We start from the raw sequence: 22,863 nt of genomic DNA on the forward strand, positions 1-22,863 counted from the left end.
ACTTTGATTTGTAATAACTAAGTCTCAATTATATTAGCAGATCTATTATAAGATTGAATGTAATCAATACACAAATAGACCAGAATTCCAAGCAACTTTAAGGCCAGAGCTGACTCACAGTTGCACTAGCTGGAAATACTGCAAAATGATATCATGTGAAGAGAGGAACATTTGAAATCTCACCAAAATGGCTGATCATCAGGTATACTTTACAAAACACAGCAACGTGTTTAGTGTAATTCAAATGCTGCTGTGAATGCGGATCTTTACAGAATTGACCATCCTGTCCCCTCTTCCCAAAACAGAGCAGAGGTGTGTGAAGGATCGAGGCCCTTCTGTCACTCCAGATGACCCATGAGAGTGCTCCACTTGCAGGCGTGACTTTGGCAGGGCAGAGCCATGTGCTGTTTTGACATGCCCTCTCCCTCTGAAGTGGAGGCAGCTGGGGGCTGTAGCTTCACACTGCTTTGCGGATGGAAGTGAACACTGCTGATATTTTTTCTGCACTTCAAAGAGAGAGGGAAAGGGGGACATACAGCACGCACACACTGTCTGGTGTCTGTCACGGCGGTGGTCATGTGGGGGGATGGACAACGTGGTAGGTCCTATCTCTGCCTGACCCCTGATATGCCAGCCGGGTCAGCAAGGGTTCAGGGCGCTCTGCGAGAGCTGTGGGTGGTACAGGTCAGGGTCATCGCCATCTAATGTGAGAGCTGTGAGATGGTGAGGTTCAAGGACTGATGGCTCCGGCTTTAGATTGACATGACCTCTAACTTGAATAGTTTATATATTGCGTCCTCACTAGGTTTGCCACACTTAATATGTCAGTGGGACAGATAGATACAGTAAACACAATGGAAACTGTGTGTTAACTGGTTTGAAAGGAGTGGACTCCATTCAGCTGTGCTATGATTGACATTATAATATCATGTGAAATAGATAAACACATTATGTTTGCATCACAAGCCTATATCTCATTTCCTTCGGCACAAAAGTACATATTATTTACACACTAACGTGTCTTTTTTTAAAGGATTCAATATGTATGTTAATTTGATATACTCTTACATTGATTGCATTTTGATATAACATTACATTTGTAAATTTGTGTTGGCAGAGAACGTTATACCTGTATAATGGAGGTGTGGCAGTTCTGGTGAGGCTGAATGATCCCAATTTGCAGCTGTGCTCCACATGAATCAACCTCCATCCTTGAGTCAACAACCACAGTGGCATAATAGATCAACCCCCATACAATTACAACTGTTGACTTCTACTGAAACAACTCTATGATTATTGTTTTTTTAAGGGTCCCACCTTTATCTTTGTCGCCTATAGACGTTTGCCACCAGCCCAATATATAGAAGGTGAAAACAAGTAACACACAAATTAATAAAAATATAACATTTGTAAAATTTAACAGATTCTTTCCGGTGAGACACCAAATTACTTAATCCATGATAATTACCATAATTGGGTGATCAGGCCCTTCAAAAACATGCTAGTCCCCCCCATCTTTAATCTATCTATATATGATGGGGTAATGTTCAAAAATCATTTCCTCCCCTCACATAAACAGAGGAGGTCAGTTATTTGGTCATTAGTATTTGTTTCGATCAGTGCCCTCACTTTCCTGGTGCTCCTGTGCAAGGCCAGCTCCAGCCAAACAAATCCACGGCCATCTTCCAGATGGCTCCAAGGAAATGCAGCTCTTGGCGCAGTTTACACTCAACGCAGAGAGCCATCAACAGCTTTTGTTTAAAGGGTCCCTGCTGAAGCGACAGAACATCTGCCAACTCAGCACGGCAGCCTGTTCGGAAACATCTGATTTTGTCTGGGAGTGTTTTCCGTCCACAGCCTCGGCATTTGCATAAATAGTTTTTGTTAGAAGGGGGCCCGCCGAAAGGAGCACACAGTTTTGCGATTCCCCTTCCTGTAATTCTGTCATTGCAGGGTATTACATCCTTCAAGCCAAACGAGAACTCCACTTAACACTTTAGCCAATGTAAATAGAGGAAGATAAAAGCTCTGCAGACTTCAAAGCATCCGCGGGCCTCTCTTCTGCACACATCAAAACGGAAGAGAGAAAACAATCTGTCATTTATGTTGGATATAAAAGTTTGAAGGACATTAATCCCCTTGATGACGAGCAATCCAGGAAGGCTGAGTGGGGAATGTATGCCGAGAAGAAAACCGAGGATGAGGACTAGAATTTTGGGAATCAGGCGAATGTTTCTCATTGTAGCAAAACATGTTGATGAAGCAGAATTATTATATCGTAATCAGTGATAGATATACTTGTCTGAGGTGCACTGGATTAACTCAATGTCTCATAATATTCTTGTCACATTTTAGTTAGCCGCTTTTGAATCTTTCATGAATTCACATAGTTCTGTATACTGATCGTTAGCTGAAAGTTTCCTTTTTTTGGATGATCACCTGCTTGCAAACAAAGAACTTCCCACAAATTCTTCACTGTCTCATTGTAGTATTTATTAAAAGTTTACATATAATTAGTATTTTAATTAGGAGAGTTAAAAGATCCAATGGGACGTGGAAGTCAAAGTTTGGAAACTTTGTAAAAGAAACAAAACATCTACTGAAACTGCATATTGTGTATTTAGTTTGAAGGTATTTTGGAAATTCTATTGGAAATTCAGTTTTGCTTTCCACTGCATATACTACAAGATGATTTGTTTGTCTGCTGAAGAGACAATGCTTATACTCAGTACTCAAATAGTTTGTGGCAAATACTTTTAGAATAACTTTTAAAATGCCATGCAGCTGTTCTCTGTAAAGTATTTTAAACAATGCAAGATCGTCTTTCTGATATTGATTACTATTTAAATAACGAATTGAGAAGAAAGCCTGTCCTTAGATGACATGGAAACAAGTAGCTAACTGATGTGTGTGGGTGTAGGTTTTGCATATTTAACTATGTGATTTGGCTTAGTCACTTTTCCCTCATAAATCTGTTACCAAGCTGACAGTAGAAGAAGCTTAACTGTAAGCTTTTAACAGCAGTTAATTGTTGCTAATTACATCACTTACCCATCAGCACTGCTGTTAATTAAAATAAATAAATATTAATATTATAAAACAAAATCTCCACATACAGGCTTAGTATCTATGCATCTTGTTTTCAGAATATTTTTTTGGGGATAATAATATTAATTATTGATTCATAATAAAACATTTTTGTCATATATATTTTTTGATACTAGAGTGTTTCTGCTGATTCTTAAAACCAATAAGTCATCGCACCCTTCAACCCTCGCTTGGCATCAATTGGAGACCTATCAACGCCTCTGAGATGTAAAACACATCCTCTCCAGGCTCATTGTTACATTATTTAATTAATTATATGACCTAATTATTAAGGGGAGGTGCTGTGGTTGGCTGGGACATGTTTGCGGCTGTAAAACACCCACCAACGGCACACCTGTGACCTAATCACAGTGAATTTCAATGCAACTTACGCTGATGGAAAACAGCCACTCATGCAGGTAATTATACACTCACACACTGTTTGTGTCGCCTAGCAACTGCAGTGTTTTGTTAAACAGCAGCGTATTGTCCATTTGTTTTGCTTGTGATCATGGCTTATTATTGTGTTTAATCATTACAAACAAATGTGAATTTCACTGCACTTCTCATATTATTTACTATTTTACTGCTGTAGTATAATGCCTATTTAAATTAAAATCAAAATTAGGAATGAATTATATTTGTTTGTATTTGGAAATGACACATTCAATTAATAAATGTTGTAGTGCTTTCTTTGTAATTTGCACTTTCTGACAAAGTACTTATTAAATTGAGATTGAGATTATAAACTCTGTGGAATATATTGAAAATAGAAACAGTAGTTCTGTGACTGAAGACTGTGAAAACTATGAAAACTTTTGTTTTAAAAAAAGGGAGAAGCTGAGATGGAACTTGCGTGGGAGAGACAGAATGCCGTTTGAAGCCAAGACAAAAGGTGAAGGTGGATTTTCAAATTTTTCCTACTCATGCAATGTCCTCCATGCCCACAAGGGAGAGTTGTTAGTCAACAGATGAACCAAGCATCTGCATATTGGTATAGTTCACATGCTACGCTTATGACTGAAGCTTCAGTATCACATTCATTTCACCACTTTTCCGTTCTCATTTTTATTAACTTTTGACCGGTCAAATCAATTAATAATCTTTGAATGCATTTTGTCACGAGAAGGCATTTAGGACACACACGTGACAAAAACAAGCATGCACTTAAGACACATAACAGACATATAAATGGCGATAAGAGTTAATGCTTATGAGAGAATTATTCATGAAAGATCATAATATAGACAATATACAGTTATTAAAACTGAAGAGGGTAAAACTTCAGAACTTTGAGTCTTCTCGGAAAAACACGTACAAATACATAGAAGTGTCATTTTGGTAATCGTTATTTAAATGTAAGTACATTCATTCATTCATTCAAATCTATGTATAATATTCAGACAGAATGCTATTTGTCAGCTTTGTCTGTTTTTTCCTCTTGAAATTTGTTATTACTATATTTTATTTCCGGGAAATCTGGAGTAAATATAAATACCATCTGTAAGAGGATAAGAATGTATTTCTTCCCATTTCCTTCTGCTCTACATATATTCTCATTTCAAACAATTGAGCATCATTAAAAATAGCAGAACTCACAAGTTTGGACTTGTTGATCTGATATGTGAGGGCAGTTTGGGAGAAGAAACCTAAAACATTCAGTCACCTGCCTATAAACACCACACTAACTATACAATTTCTACTTTTAGATGATCACTAAAGACATTATTGCAAACTGCTTTTACTATTAATATTTGTTTCGACCTGCATCCCGTAGTTGTTTTCATCCTTTAAAAACCCAATCAATAACGGATAGAAAAACCCTCTTTCTCTCCCCTTCTTGCTCTCTTTCTACTGAACAGGAGAGAGAGGGATAGAGAAAGTCAAGTGCCATATAAATAAAAAGGTCTTGCCAAAGGCACTTACTCCGCAATCTCCTGAAAATTGTGTCTTAGCTCAGCTAGTCCACTCAAGTCACATTGGAGAACGGGATCCAAATCAAAGCCAGAATCCCAAATCCCTGCAGTCATTAGAAAGATAGGGGAGTGAGGAACACATAATAATGATCCATTATCTTTCTCCCCATGCATATTCTCAAGATCTACCTCTTATGTTAAGATAAATCAGCTTACTGGCATGACTGAAACCGAGAGCATAAGCAGACATTCCCCCCTTTCCCTGCTTTTCAGCTTCCTTTTGTTATTCACGTGGAGGATCCACAATTGCATGTAAATCAACACTATTATGGTGGAGAAATTTGATGCAAACATTCTTAGGCCCAATGTTGTGCCTGTCTGTCTTGATGATCATAACAACTGACATGCTATCAACGGACGGTGTGCTTCCTCGTGCCACGAACGCCGTGTACGGTGATTATCATTACAATAACAATGACAACATCCATCTTTTTTGAAGCAAGGGGTTTTATTCGCTCTGTGTGTATCAATACCGGAAAAGGTAGCAGGCAGAAGTGATCCTCGCTTGGCCGCTCGAGCAGTTTCTGTCTGTCTTTGTGCTGCTTTGCTCTCTCTGGTTCTAATTTAGTCGTCCTAATCATAAAAGCATCGGCGAGCTGCTGTTGCAGAGTAAACCAAGAGGTGAAATGTGCCCCTAAAAATTCCATTTTCACTCAAGTGGACCAACACAACAAGGAACATGCAGTAGACAGAGACAGACTTCTCAGCTGCCAGATCAAATGGCAGAGGGGCTGATTATTAGAGACAGACAACAAACAACCCTGCTGATATGTGTTTTTTTTGTTGTGGTCGTCCCTGTGAGCACGCAAGGTGAGGTACACTTTGACATTTGTGGATCAACTTTGTGTGAACCAATACCAGGTTATCTTTTGAACTTTCATCTTTACACAAAAACACCCTGATGTGCCAGACCTGTTTTACCAGCGTATGAACGAGGAAAGGTTACATTTTGCGTGTTCTGAGCCCATACCTTTTGGGCCACGGGGTCGAACGGATGCGGTCTATCCATAGTCTCCGCCGTTACATTCCCCATCTAAGCAGGCAGACCCTCTGACAGCATATGATTTGAGTCATCAGTCTCTATTTCGACGCAGCAGATGTTTCCCCATGTCAGCAGGCCCCCTGACAAAGCAAGATGGAGAACCCTCCTCTTTTAAAGTGTTGCACATGAGTCTCGCTTCTCTCCTTCCCTTCCCTCTGCCTACACCACCCTTCGGGATCCCACGGGACACCGTACCGCGTCCAGTCCTGATAGTGGGAAAACATACTTTAATCGATGCATGTGTTCTGAACCCAAATGAAAAAATACGCTCAAGTGACACACAAGAACAAAAGGCAGTTAGTTATAGTATTTTTGTGGTTTGCTTGATGACTCATTTGTCATGAAACACAGACTGTAAGCCCTCTGAAAGCCCAGTAAAAGACACTAATGGAAGGTGATTAATAGGCAACTCGGGTAAATGATTGCTATGATATTGGTATCATCACTGATGTAATGTGATCGAAATGGCCGTGACGCATAGTCATATTCCATTTTCCTAGGAACAAAATATTGCGTGCGGATGAACAATAAGTGCAAAAAGCAGCAGAAATCATAGTTTTATTTATTCTAAGCAATAGCTGGTATTGACATGTTCAAATATTGTGTTTTGCTGAGAATAGTTCATGTTAAATATGCCTCCATCTTAATCAATAACAGTTCCTTTAATATAGGCTTTATAAATAACAGACCTGCTTGTTAAATATTTTTTTATTAAAAACTATTTGGATCAATAATAATATTTAGAATCATTTTAATTATATTTTACAGTGGGCTTAGCATGTTGTGTGAAATGATTTGCATAAATGATAGAAAGAAAGAAAACTGATAATAACAACTTTGGATAAGGCAGAAATAAAGAGCGACTCAACTCTGCTCTCTCTTTTCTCTTAAATGATCAGCGGGGAAATATTTAATCTAGCTTATCTCCGTCATTTTTTTTTTTTTTTTAGCAATTTTAACCATAGACATTTAGGCACAACGTTTACTAATCAAATACACTTAAAATAAGTATTCAAACAACATTTCCAAATTAGTTTTTTTTTTTTTTTTTTTTAAACCCTGCAGGAATAAAGGTCATTCGAAATAACGAATTAAACAATACTAAAAATAGAGAGGCTTTTTAAAAAAAATCACGTCAGAAATCATGTTCACAAATGATCCCCTCTTTATAACGGCTTCATTTCCCCATTTGGAAAAAAAAGAGATAATTGTAATATTCTGTTGTCAAACAGGACGAACTCCTGGACACGAGTGTGATGTCTGGAGCGCTAATTAGGGCTGACATGTTTTCTGACTCCCCTCAGGAGCGACCTGCAGAGACAGTTTCAAAGAAAAGCCATCCTCACATGGGCCCATGGAATATTTCCTCCCCTCGCCGGCAAATGAGTCCGGGTGGAAGAAAATTGCAGGGGTCATTAGACCAAAAAAAAAAAAAAAAAGGAGTGTCACAGTTTTCTTTGGGCATTCTTTGAACCGCGCGAGGGGATGTTATTCTATCAATTTTAGGCTACTTGATAGACCCAATTAGGCTGTTAGGCTTTTCCTCCTGAAACGGGTTCTTTTTTTTTTTTTTTTTTTAAATTCTTTTGATTCTTGACATCAAAGTTGACTCAGACAAAACAATATTTTGCTTTTGACAAGATGCATCTAGAGACTTTTAAAGTCGAAGGATAATAGCTATATGACTATATTTTTTTTAGAACGGTCTCATAATTCAAATTAATAATCAAGAAAAACAAAAATTGTAGGAAAATATAATTGGATGTATTCATATTTTTAGGGCAACCAAAGAATCATAAACCTCGGATTGTAAAAGGATCCCACAAAGTGAGCACTGGGACCAACATGACATCGCATTGAACATATTTCCCCGCCACTGCATGGCGCTAGGGAACTACAGGACACACATTACTTACAATTGTAGTTTTTATATAATAATAATAATAATAATAATAATAATAATAATAATAATAATAATAATAATAATTTAATAATTTCAGAAAAGAGGCCAAATAATTAAAAAATATATAAATGTCGACATAATATAAAAAGTAGATAATTGAGAAAAAAACGCCTTTGATTCCTTCATTACTTGTATCTTAATTAACTTAACCTTAAGGATAATGATATTACTTATATTTATACCACTGAACTTCCTCTGCATGCAACATTTTTTTGCCAGTGGCATAACTATAATTAAGAAAAGTAGGTGTTTTACTGTCAATTTTCTTGTCCTGGATTTTTTTTATTTGAATATATATTGCATTCATTTGCAAAAAAAAACAAAAAACCCCAACCTTTTTGTTACTCCCATTACAAGCCATGTGTGCAGTTTGAAATAAGGCTAAATATAAAAATGCATATACCGTATTTCAAATAATAATTAGGCCTATAATTAAAGTTTAATAATTAGTGAATAACGATCCCAAAAACGGCCCGTTTGCAGTGGTATGCACGCAACAATCACTTCTGAATAGGCTATAAAATAAAAATCTTTCAAATCCTAAAAATAAAATCAAGAATACACAACTGCTGTCGTGCAAACACCTTTAGGTTAGTTTGAAATGTTCTTACTCCATCGGGGTCAGGCCTGCTGTCTGTCTCTGCTCCGTGGAAACACAGAGCTGTGTGCGTGCTGCCTTCATGGAGCTGCGGTAGCATGATATACTGTATGGCTGACATGCTCCCTCACACATACACACACACACACACAACACAAAGACACACACACACACACACACACACACACACACTGAAATGTGCAGATCCAAACACCAGAGAAAAAATATACAACATCAAAGATCTACTGCGAAAGACAGGAAAATCATCCCAGCAAATTGACGTCCCTTATTGCAAACACACCGGTGTTTTCCACATTAGCCTTTCTGTCCCCCGCCCTCTCTCTCCCCAATGCTACTGCTGCTCTCTCCTCCAGAGAGCTGAGTAGTATGGATCAGTAAGAGTCACACTAACAACCGGCCCGTTGACATCATCTGAAAGCCCAGAACAGTTTGACGATGTCACTGTGTGGACAGTGTGTTTGCATTGTCACAGTTTTTAATGTAGGGCTCGGTTCAAGTTCAAATAACAATCACTACAAAGCAATCACAATGTGAGGTGTAACAGCCTTCAGTTCAACTTAGCTAAAATAATAACGACAGGTCAACATACAAGAAAGGAAAACAAAACAAAACAAAACATGGAAGTATATTTGATAAAAGTATTCCTGTAACAAAAAGTAAAAAAAAGAGTCTATAATTAATAATTATCCCAGAAAATATATATTTTTTAACAAATCAAATGAAATGACAAGTAAATGACAGCTGTTTTATTTATTAAAATACTTTTATTTGCAGACACTTCATGTAAGTCTGCTTAATTCATGAATCTAATATTCTTAATTTAAGAAAAACAAACTAATCATCATTCACTGTGTTAATGTATAGGTTAATATATTTGGTCTTCTTTGTGGGGAGGGGAGAGGGGTTATCTATTTATTTTCACTGTAGGTCTTGTTCTTTATTATAAAAAAGAGCCGATATAAACCAGTTTATTCCAGCAAATACTAAAATGTTTGGTAGAAGGGCAGATCTCACAGAGATGTTTTAGATTACATACAACAAGTATGGTGATAGACAAAACTGTATACAGCTTCTTTTTTTTTTTTTACTGCTATATTGCTTTAACTGCAAATATTTGCTAGTTAACTATGACAGATATTGCATGATAATTCAAATGACTTTATTGCTTTCAGAGAATATTATGACTGGTGTAACAAACTCTCCTGTCTAAACATGCTCTGCCTGTGATGAATGAATCATGTCCTAAACTCCTACATACCCTGTTCAGGACGAATCTCCTGTTTCATTTAGTCTTAACAGATAAACGCATGTCATTGTAAAATGAATGCAAACCGTCAGCAGCTGACCATGTGATGGCAAGTGTGCGATAAGAGTGCAAATGCATGAGTGTGTAACCTGTAACAACAGCCGAGGTGTCTCGTGTTCGGCTTGACGGAGAAGAAGCTATGTTTCTGTTGTTTTCAGTCTTCTCTGTCCACGTCTGTGTTAACTGATGAACAAGGTGATGAAATACCTGCCACAGGCAACACAGACACACACACACACCATTTGTCATCATGAAGAACAACCACATACACAGAACTACTGCACGCATGTTTTTGCCTGCACACACACACACACACACACACACACACACACACACACACACACACACACACACACACACACACACACACACACACACACACACACACACACACACACACACACACACACACACACACACATACACTAAGAAACTTCCCAGTTAATTGCTTAAATTATGGATTTAAATAAAAGTACTACAGAGGAAGAACATAAATATGCACAAACACACATCCAGTTGACCTTGTTGACAGAAAAAGCAAACTATGAAGCACATTAAAACATTTTATAACAAGACTAATTTGTCCGTCAGCCTCTCAATTTCTGTCCCCTTATCTGACCCACAAATCAACCAAAGCATCCTCAACCCAACAATTTTATCTTCTCTGTGGTTTTCTTTCAGCGGCTGGGATCACGTCTTGGGACACACACATTCCCCCCCATCAATAGAGCAGCCTTGTTTGGGACTGTCAATCAGTTAGAAAAAAGCACTCCTTGTTCTGTCTGTTCTGCTCAAATCATCATCACCCAACTCTCCCACTCCCCAAGAACTTCCACTCCCAAAAAAGCGTCTTCAAATCTGATTATTCTTGTGTTTCATCAGGTTGAGAGAATTGGCCGATGGCGTATTGGCATTTGACTTCTGATTTATCCCCTCTCTCCCTCTCAGCTCTAAACGGTGCTCTGCAGCTGACAGCAATTCCTTGAGAGGTATCCGTTCCATTAAATCCTATGCAGAGTATATTGAAGTTTTTTTACATCTTTGTTTAGGCACCGCCTATACAATTCACCACGCTTCGGCACTGTTATCATTCTATCAGAGTTTATTTGTTTTACAGGAGCAAACAGTTTTATCTCTCATGCCTCTGCATCCTTCATACAAAAAGCCGACATAAATAAGAAAACCTTGTCAGAGCAACTAAACAATTGTACAGCTGGTTGTCATTTGATGCACAGATGTAATTGTTTGCATTCTTAAAGTATTCAACAATGCTCCTACATTGTGACCTAATTTGCTAACCTCATTTAAAGATATTTATATTTCATTTTTCACCACCCCCAAATCCCCTCCTATACCTGTGATAATGAAAGCCATTACTGGAAGGTATTCCTCCATGCCATTGATATGGCCACCCTGCCCATATATGCCATCTTGGTGCCACACACCCACACCACTTCCATTAGCTGCCAAGAGGAGTAGATGAGTTCTTAGAAGATAAGAAACAGATCTAAAGTGACAGCCAAATGGAAAGTCTTAGACACACTTAAAGACATGGACCACAGCAGAAGAAAAGGAAAAAAATAATCCTTCCATCCATGAAATTCGACTCTTTGTGTGCTTTTGTGTGCATATCTTTCAAAGTAATGCGTCTCCTCTGCTTCATCACTTGTTAACATTGTAAAGCTGTACATTTCTGGATGTACATAGAGAAAGTATCTTACTGCAGCCATGAAGCTCATGAATTACTTTTTATGTACAAATAATTTTAATTCACACGTATGTCCTAAGTAGGGAACATTGTCACTTGGATAACAGTTTTTAATTGATAATTTAAATGAATCTGTGAACTGGTAACAACAAATATTATACTGAAGTGCTGTATCTGCCAACTGGTCAATGTCCTTAAGTGTTGTTCATTTGTTCTTCTACAATATCTGCTCCTGAATACTAAAGCATGACTAACGTTGTATGGTTATGCCTTGGCAACTCATAGCATTTGTTTAAGTTTGGGAAAAGATTTTGGTCTTGGTTGACAATTGAAGAAGTTCCCACTAATACCAAAACCACAATATTTCCCTGACTCATAACAAGTAGTTCAACATTTTGGGAGATTAACTAATTTGCATACTGAGTTATGCTCTGTTAACACTACGAGCTACAAAGCAGCAGGCAAGTTGTTTTCAATTATTCTAAATTTTTGATTCAGCGCTTCAATGACAGTGAAGCATCAACATATGTTTGTGTTTCACCATGTCAGGTCCCTTTTTTCACCACAATATCTGTTCCGTTCTTTCTAAATAATGGAGGAAAATCATATTCATGCCATTAGTCAGTGCTATTTGACGATATAACTACGTCAATGACAATTTAGCAACACTTCTACGTGGACTTGGTGACAATGTAGCTCGCCATGCTTGTAGCTTTGTTGCCAGTAGTTTCATTGTAGCATTAGATGAGAAGATTTATACCACTCTCATGAAAGTAGTTTTAATCTTCTCATATAACTCAGAAAGTTAGTGAGTGTATTTCCCAAAATGCCAAACTTTTGCTTAAACCAACTGTTTTATTTGTGTAACCTTTAATCTAACAGTCCTGTGCTTTGGACACCCAATTGACCTCAAAGAAGGTATTTTGAAATGCAAATTTGTGCTAAATCAACATATTTTGTATATAGTTAAGATTGTTTATTCAATCCATCCGATGTTGGTTCCTGTGTGTGTGAATGAAAAATTGTGTGTGAGCATCAAAGCAGATTCATATTTGCCTTGCCTGAAAAGATTCAACACCGTCCATCATTACTTCACACTTCAGTATTCACCGCCAAGCTTTTTTATGACACGCTGTCTCTCTTCTCCCCGCATCTTTTTATGAGAAACCTTCACCTCCATCAGCAGTCCCACTGATCAAAGACACTGACACTACAACTAAAATGTGATTTTTCATGTTTGTTTGTTGATTTGTGTATGTGCAAGTGTGTTCAGCACTAGTTTGTGTGTATGAGACACACAGGCATTATGTTTTCTGTGTTGCCCATGACACACATCCCCATTTAGGAAGGGCTGCTAGATTTCAGTTTCTTTAAATGAATACTTAAGGAATTACCCATAAAGTTTGATATTGTATTGTATTTGAGCTATTATGACAGTAATGATAAGTAATGATAAGTGTGTGTTTGTGGAAGTGTCACTCAAACCTGTGACACTTCTCATGGCAGAGGTCCTTTAAACTTGGCCTCCTCTGCTATATAAATCTAAACCAATTCTTTACTCAACAATCATTTTTTATATGCTATTTTAATCGACAGTGACGATTTTGGTACACTGTAGTGCTCAGTGGTTACTTTTATGGCCAGCCTTAACTAGCTGTGAATATTGCATGGTCCCAGTATCCCAGTGTTGCTGTGGTTTCTCCTGTATGTTCAATGGCTAGATGAAATGTAAACTATAAACATCCCCTTCCTTAATGAGAATATTTCCAACATGACATAGGCATGCGGCTGTATAGAACACAGCAATTACATTTTTTTTTTCTTCACTACAACTCCAAGTTCAAGTTCAAGTTCTTTGTCATATATTTTTGTGATATACATTTTATGACATACATTCAAAAGGAATGAAATGCACGCGCTTTGGTTTTTTGATCCCATAAAGAAGAGAGTAATAAAGAGACAACAACGATAAGAAGAATTATACAACAATGAACAAACCCTTGTATAATTTAAATAATACTTACTGTAAAGTACTCTAAATGCCTGGGGATAAAAAAAAAATATATATTTTTAGGCGGCTTTTTCGAGCTCTAATGTAATAAGGAATGAGAACCAACCATGTGCTGGTAAGCTGTTGTCCTCCATACTATGTACGACCTTCCATCTGCAGGAGGAGGTTTTTACTGTACTTTTTAATTCTAAATTTTATGTTTTTAAGACATCGCAGACAGTATAGTGTCTGTTGTGCCTTTTTGATGACACAACTGGTGTTTAGAGACCAGGAGAGATCTGAATACCTAAGATTCTGATGTCATCGACAATTTCAACCGGAACAAGTTTGATTTAAACTAGTGGCTGTCCAGTTTGGCCATCCTAAAATCAACCATTATCTCCTTTGTTGTCCCAACATTAAGGGTGAGATTGTTGTATTGACACTTTATACAGATATCTCCATCATGTCCTTCCTATTGGTGTTCTTATTGTTGTCATTTATCAGTCAAATCACTGTACGGATGTATTTGACCGATATGCACCAGGAACTGGTGTGGTTAATTTCCAATGCTACTGTTACCATTAGTCAGGTATTGGCATGACTATATATGTCTTGCTCGTCACACTACATGAGAGAGGAAATAGCACATGAGGAAATGAGAGTGAAGAAGAGCAGAATAATAGTGAACATAAAGTGGGTTAAAAGCATTTTTTGTTTTCCTTTTTTTCCGCTGCTCCTTGTCTTTCTACTTAGGTCCTTGGGGAGATAATGATGGCCTTGCCTTTGTAAACATTATTTCTGGCATATTGCAGCTGCCATCAGCTTATTTATGGCCTGAATTTTAATAATCTGGGAGCTGATATGCTTCAGAAAAAAAGGAAAACACATAGTAAAGCCTGAGCACAGCCAAACATTGCTTTTCTACCCTCAGTAAGGAGGCCACTCAACAGGAACATCAAACGCTTGCTCTCCCATGCCTGGCCCACGTTAATTGTACATCTATTGTTCCCACATAGGTCCCTGGGAACCAAAAAAGGGGAAAATTGGCGGAGAAGAGAGAGAGAGAGAGAGAGAGAGAGAGAGAGAGAGAGAATAATGAAGCTCAAGTTGGATAGATTGGTTCTAAAACAATATCAGACTGACAAAGGTTTTGATGCCTTCCCCTGGGCTCTCTGTTGCCTCTATCCCCATTACTCACCCTTAATAACAAAAGAGGCCTTATTACAGCGAGCCTGTTCTACACATACTATACATGTATGCTCATACAGTAGTCAGTCCTGTAGCCAGAGTAAACTTCATAGACTGCATTTGATTTCCCCTCTGGAATTAAAATTATATTGATATTTAGGCATATCATCCAATTACATACATTCAATATAGCTGGATGGTAATTTAGGGAGTAATTGGTTTGGGTAGGGGCTGTTGCATCATGATCATGATCATTATGCAAGATTAACCAACATTTTTGGTAATTATCTGAATTTTTTTGCATGAAATGAATTATTTTTTATCCAATAAAACCACAGCATTACAGTTAGTTGGTTAATCACACTTTCATAATGCCCCTTGCAATATTGGTAATTACTTCTAAACACTACCATATGATGTTTTGTGTATGCCAAAACAGCATATTAAAAACTGTACTTAAAAGTACAGTAAGTTAAATTACACTGACAGCAATAAAAACATGATATCTCTGGTTCTGCCCCCAAATTTTGAAATAAAAAAAGTCCAACGATAAATTGGTGGAGTACTACTTTAATGGCACCATAGCCTGACATGGTATTTTTCTCAAAAACCATTGCCACTGGTATACATTTACCAACATTAGAGGCGAGCAATATAAAGAGTATCCAAGCCATGGAGTCCCTTACAATGGAAGCAACAGTATTTTTGTTTGATAAGCATGTATGAGAGAGAATTGCTATGTTCAAAAATAATAGCCTAGACACAGGACATATCATTCAGTGATGTTCATCTAAAGAGCATCATGAGGTGCCAAAAAAAACAACCTATCAAAAAGACAAGTCAGTAAATACACAGCTGCTTGTCTCCACTCTGCCACGCAGGCTGTGAGAAAACAACCTAACAGGCAGTCAGAACAAGGCCATGGTGACTGCAGGTTTAAAGGGCAGGGTTCAGAAAAGTAACTGACCCCGTCCTGCCTCACACACTCCCTTAGCTGTACATATTTACGAGGTGTAATTTTTATGTGAGCGCCAGGCAACAACAGGTTTAAGAGGGCCAGTGTAACCTTCCTGGGGCCCAGGGTGACATGCACCCTGGCTACAATAGTTTCCCCTGGCCACAATTAGGACCAGGGCTTCACTGAGTCACCCCAGCGTCATGCTTCCATGGAGCCTCATTCTTGTCCCAGCTCTCCCCCTCTCCCACTTACTATAGTCGCAGCTGTCCCTTCTCACTAGGCAAGTGAACAGTTTATACTTATAATAAGCTACATGACAGAATTCAGCGTTTTTCCATACATTTTCCATATCATATGGTAAGAAGGAAAATGTAATAAATAAATACAAATAAAATGAAGAATAAAGAGGTGAATCATCCTTTCTCTCGAGTCGTTTACTGCACCTCTTCCACTCACCCATCTTTCCCTCTCCTCCCCTCACTGCCCCTTTCTCTATTTCTATCTCTCTGGCTTGGTGAGCTGTGACAGTTGCAGCGATACCCTGCGACACAGTGAATATGCAGCAGGGCTCACTGGGTCTGGCCACACAGACTTGTCAGCAGCGTTCACCATCAAACCCCAAACTACCAATTAACTCCTGAGCCCACCCCCACCTGCCTGAAGGCACAGTGACCTGCCCCCCTTCAGACTGCTCCATTCCACACGGCACTAACCCCCACTGCCCCTCAACCCCACTTTCTACTCTCTAAACATGCCCCATGAGATGCCTCATGACTCCCTGGCATAGCCTACAGATGCTCAGAGATAGTCCTCCCCATCTGTGTGTGTATGTCCGTCTGTCAGACCCCTGAACTTTACCAAAGAGGATAAAGTCAATTTGTCTGTGCTCGTTCGAGGCAGAGCCCAGTGTGGCTATAACAACTTATCATGTTTAACAGAGAACGACATGCTGGCTTTGGCACCGAGGCTGAAGAAGCAGGCGGTGTCCAGCACAGAGACAACTATAGCGGATGAAAGGGTAAAGAAATTCAGGTCGAGACGGATTGAATAATGCTTATTATAGTGTGTGTACAAAAATGTGTGGATCATTTGCATAAATCTCCCTTTCTGTGGAATTGTGTTAACTGAGAAATATTATGCATGATGAATTAATGGGTAAACTGGGATGGAATGATCACACTACACCGAGAACACCAGATAATAGTGCTAGCTGTACAGGTGCCATTTAAAATAATGGCTATACAAGCTGCTGTGTTTGTTGGCATAATCTTTATCAAGCTACCATAATAAAGTTTAGTTGTATGACACATCATTTCTAGTTAATTGATCATTTATTCCATAAATCCTCGGTCGCCTCAAATGCCATTCGTGTCATGTTTGCAACATGGTAGTATTTTCATTTGTTTTCATGCTACATACTGTATATTTTGTTGACACGTTTGTTTTGTACTATATTCATTCGTAGTTCTTTCGGCGTGACTAAGGCGTGGAAGCATCAGAGACGCAGGATGTGCCCAAACAATAAGTGCCCGTTTGCAACTTAACCTTGCATATTATGCTTAGCATACCTGTTTGGGGATGAAAAAGGTTTAAACAGCAACAATACTCCATAAGCACATGAGATATTTTATTAAAGGTTTAAAAAAGGAAATTAATTGAAATTAAGTTTTGTAAAAAAAAAAAGAAAATGTTTTACGAGGGATAAAGGTTTAAAGGGCAACTCAAAGGGACAGTTCAGATGTAGGACTGTATGAGGTACTTATCCATAGTCAGTGTATTACCTACAGTAGATGGTAGTTGGCAGGTTTCAAGTTTAGATGTATGGCCATGAGAACCGGTTCCCAAAGGGGGGAAATACAGACTTTGGATCAGTACCTTATTTAACCCCGCTTCAAGAAACAAAAAAAAATGTTTGCATATTTGTGCCAAAGTAATTTACAATCTTCTTATTTTTGAGTCTAGATAAGTTTTAATGCTTATAAAAGCAAAATTAAAGTATATTTAGAAATTGGGCTTCCAGCATAGTCTTCACACAGGTGTCAAGAAATTCATAAACTTATGAACAACCTTTCTGGCTTAGCGAAGTAAAAGCTTACTGTAGCTTACATTTACACATGGCCTAATGGAATTCCAATTCAAGCTCAATAGTTACACACTTTTATAGCCATTTAAGTTATCTCAAAATGTCTTAAGCTATTTTGAGGCTACAAATAGCCATCATAATCAATGACTTTGACACTCAAAATGTGTCAACATCAAATATTAGAACCACCTCAGTACACTCAGTAAGCCACAAAGTCGTCTCCCTGCTACTAATTGAACTTCCATTCGATAGGTGTTTGAACGGAACTTTGAAGATTTTTTTTTTTGCAGAGAAGTCCCAGATGAGCTTATGTTGAAGCCAACATACTTGGCAAAGGTGACCTGAGTGTTCTGAGCGGATGAGTGAGGGGAGTCTATGCGCTCCAGCATGGAGGGAGAACTGGTGCCTTTAATTTGCATGTAAATTTGCATGTAACCGCGGTTCATTGACACATAGCTGGTGTGTTCTGACAGTTTATGCTGCCTCGTCAAAAATGCTAGAAAAACTAATTTGTTTACAAACGGGTAAGTGTGCTGTATGAATATGGAAAGCATATTTTGATACTCAATTATAATATATGCATTTAAGATTTCAGGGTTAGTGTTTTTCCTTTTGTTTTGTGGTGTATTGCCTACAAAGTTGCATTTGTCTAAAAAAACTTAAATAAAATGGTAAATCATTTTTTTGGGAGGAAAATTAATTGTTAAGATTAATCAACAAATTTGTAAAATTTTGGCCAGTCTACAAATAAATTAACAGAAAATTGTTGTTAGTGGCAGCTCTAGTCTCAAGCACATATATCACAGAATCTGCAGAAGAAGTGCAAAGGCTACGAAGAAGGGAAGAGAACTTCATGAAGAAAGGCTTACAAGTGCACAACATCAGTACAGAATCATCTATGAGAAGTGGAGGTAACATGCAAAAATAGGCAAGGAAATGTTAAAATGCTAACTGATGAGGCCTCCAAGAATGACTTGAATGTGCTGATTGAGAACCTGGAAAGCACCTGTTCTAATATAAAGATGATTTATGAAGAGTTTTGGCCAGGCAAATCCTGAACCAGACCTGTGGTGCAGAGCTGACACTGTGCATGTGGCGTTCAGGATTCATTTTTCAAAAGGCAAAAAATCTTAAAACTTAAAGGGCCTCATGTTGGATTGATTCTAAACTTAACAGACCACTGTCTCTATAATCAATATGTGATTTTAACCAGTCTACCAGCTGCTTAGTCCAAAAAAAAAAAACTGTGGCTGAAGCTGCCTTGATCCAGGAAGTTTGGGAGGAAAAGGAAGAGACAGAACTTTAAAGGGTAGAGTATAAAAGATAAGATAAACACAGCTGGCACATTTAGACTATGAGAACCTGGCCATACAACAGGCAATGCAAGACAAGCATAGAAAGCTTAAGTGCCTAGAAGAAGTGAAGAAGTTTAATAGTGCAAGAGTTGGAGTATAAGTCAACAATCAAATCAAAGACAATTTTGAAGCAATCGACTTGCAGCATCTTGTTAAACCAGCAGGAGAACTTAACCTCACAATTTATTCAGTCCTTCCTCAATCTCTGCCAGTCACAACCCTAGTCCTCCATGCCTCCATGCCTCCATGCCTCCAGTCCCCCATTCATTTAACAACCTCTACCAGTCACAAGTCAAGCTCCTAGCTCCCAAAGTCTCCGGTTCAGTACAGCATGAAACACGCATCATGGCAGAGAGAAAAAAAAGATCAAAAGTGTGGCTACATTTTACTCAAGTAGATGCTGAAAACTCTCATGGTCTCAAAAGCAATAAAACAGTTAGACAGGTTATACCAGCAAATGATCACGACATATGGCCGAAACGCAGAACATAAATATGCAGAAATGCACAGTTTCCATTGTTTGGCGAGCAGCCCTCCATCCTATTTTTTTCGTATGTAATGTACTTTAAATTTCCACTATAGAGTGAGCTGTGGCTCTCGGAACAGTTTCTGTTAAATCAGCAGCCTTGAATGCTGGGAGGAGAATATTTGACCTAAGGTATCATGAGCAAACCGCTCATCTGCGGGGCTCAGTCCGTTTGCTTTCCCATGGGGGACATTCTGCATTAACATGGACACGTCATATAGTGGATGATGACACACTCCAATAGCCGCAGAACTGGCCTCAGCTACTATATCCCTCCATCCCCCACCAAGAGGTCACCCCATCAGCTATCAACAATCCTTTCACCTTCTGCGTGGCCATAATTACAGGATCACTGGGCTCGGAGAAAATGCCCCCTCACTGAGCCATGTTAGAACTTCTGCTCAGTAATATTCCAATATATGTTTATGTCCAAATCAGAAAGCATAACTGATTTGTTGTGTGTACTACAAATCACATCTGTGAGTGTATATGGATACGGACGACTGTGTGTGTGTGTGTGTGTGTGTGTGTGTGTGTGTGTGTGTGTGTGTGTGTGTGTGTGTGTGTGTGTGTGTGTGTGTGTGTGTGTGTGTGTGTGTGTGTGTGTGTGTGTGTGTGTGAAACATGTTTGCAGAGAGTGTGTTCATCACGTTTCCATTTATTAAAGGCTTCTCTTTGAAGCTAAAGCCTGGAGAAACTAGTGTAAACTGGTACTGATGGATCTGTTGAAGAGTGGGGCCCCTCGATTTAATCCATTAGCCAAGCTTGCAGTGTCCTTTTCTGAAAATACTCACTCATCAGTCAAAAATGAGGCATGCTGTAAAGAGATCACAAAGAAGTTGTCTAATTACAGTAATGTTCCAGGTTTGAGACAGGGTTCACTGTTTACCTTGTTCATTGAAAATGGATGATGACAATACTAAAACAATAGACCTATGACTTGAGAACATGATAAGTTTTGCTAGAAGTTTGTTTGAAACCTGTTTTATAGTCTAACTGCTTGTGTTTCTTCCTGTTATTACGAAATACGCTGGAATTATCCTTTACATCTAAGTAAACACATGTTTCTAGACTCTGGCACCAGTGCTGAACTTTCCCAGCCTGATTATTTATTGCCTTTTATCTCCCCTACAAACGCGTCCATGTGATTCATAGGAGACATGTGTTGGGTCAGTTGTTCACAGTACAATGGTGAGATGTGATTTGTTTAGCTTGTGACACAAGGGTCTTCCTAGTGTGCTACATTGTACAGCTTTGTGTGATACATAGTTTCATCAGTCATCCAAGGTAGTAAATAATTGGAGGTGATATAGATAAGGTAGAAACCTTTTTGCATTTGGCATTACATTTATGTCATGATGGGGTAAGATTATCAGAGCACTGTCAAGAGTGCACAACTGCTCATTCTATTCTGGAAAAGGTTTATTTTTGGAAGAAGGAGATTACAGTAAACTCACCTTCACATTTACAAACCGTGGGAGTTGAACCGGAGAAAGGTGATGAGGCATTTTATCAAATTTAGACACCTCTGCTGACAGTACAACAATGGAATACATATTTCACCTCCCATCTGTGGACACATGATATCAAGAGCGTGATCTTTTACTCAACCCATCTCTTCTCATCCCACTCCTAGTTCCACAAATCACGTGTCGGCTCTCTCACAACCACAGAGAGGGTCAAAGGGCTCCTCCTCATGCTTGTCACTCACAGCAGTGTTCAATTTGATGCCCTGAACTGCTTGTGTAGTTCGGTCCAGGTTGAGAGAGTGAGAAAAAACAACACACAGTAGCTAAAAAGGGAATCAGGAAGTTGGATACAATAGAGTAGACCTTTGATCCATGATGAGGGGGAAGACTTCCCCTCTGGGTGCAAACTATTAATGTGAAAGTGACTCTGCCCATTGCACTTTTGTTACAGCAAATAATGGATCTAAAATTAGCACACAATGGCAGGCAGACGGGCGACACTTGCACCCAGCCATGTGCAGGAAGGGAGCGGGAGGTAATTGTATGAAAATGAGTGATTTGTTGGGGTCGGGGCTGGTTAGGAGCGCCGGCCGGTCGGCATCTGAGTGCAAAGGAGTAAAGGAAAGAGAGAATTTTGGCTTATGATTTAGCTCCTCCAGCATGGACTGCGTGTTACTGTAACTGTGTATAACCAGTAGGTTTAAAATCTGTTGCTGCTTAAAGTGTGTTCATGAACCCCTTAAGAAATTCAGCTATTTTGCTTAGGTAACAGGTGAAGCCTCACAATTCAAGCAAAACAATGTGTGTCTTTGCTGGATGAATGTTTTATATTTCTACATCTTTATGCTGTTTTTTTAATATATATATAGATACAGCACATGTCCAGAGAAACCAAACAGAGGGTCGTGACTTTATTCTCACAGCAACATTGTTGAAATATTGAACTTTAGTTGTGTCTTTGCCAAAGCAGATAAACATCTTTATTTGTTAAAAGTACATTTTCAAGCCACTATGCTTGATAATGTTTTCCTCTTTCATAGAAAAAATTCAGAACATCCAGGTAATCGGACGGGGGATGAAAGGAAGCAGACAACAAGGGTTATTTTGACAAAAGTTTAAGCAGTGGACTGACAGAAGACCTCGACAATGCAATATTACAGCTGAGGTTTAGCGATTTTCAAGAACAGTAAGGAGAGCTACAAACCACCAGCAGTACACAGCAGCCAATAACAAGAACCAAGCAGCCAAAGAGACTTATTCAGGTTGGAATACCAGCTCTGAAAGCCCTCAGAACCTGTAATTCTCTAACAAAAACAACAATTACAAAACCCTGATGGAAGCCTGATTTGATTTGCAATGGTTTTATAAGGCTAAATGGAGAAAGATTGTGCAGGAGAGAGAGAAAGCAGCCTGTTATGCATTAACTTTTTTGGACAACAAAGAGTTTTTCCCAGGTGCTGAGGGATTCCAGAGATTCTGATTGGAAAGTGTGTTATTTTGTGCTTGTGTCTGTCTATGTCACTGTAACTTAGAGAACCTTGTTGAAAGAGCATTCATAATACAGGTTAAATGATACAAGTACCTGCTTTT

Source organism: Anoplopoma fimbria, chromosome 14 (assembly GCF_027596085.1).
Source record: "Anoplopoma fimbria isolate UVic2021 breed Golden Eagle Sablefish chromosome 14, Afim_UVic_2022, whole genome shotgun sequence".
Lineage (NCBI taxonomy): Eukaryota > Metazoa > Chordata > Actinopteri > Perciformes > Anoplopomatidae > Anoplopoma > Anoplopoma fimbria.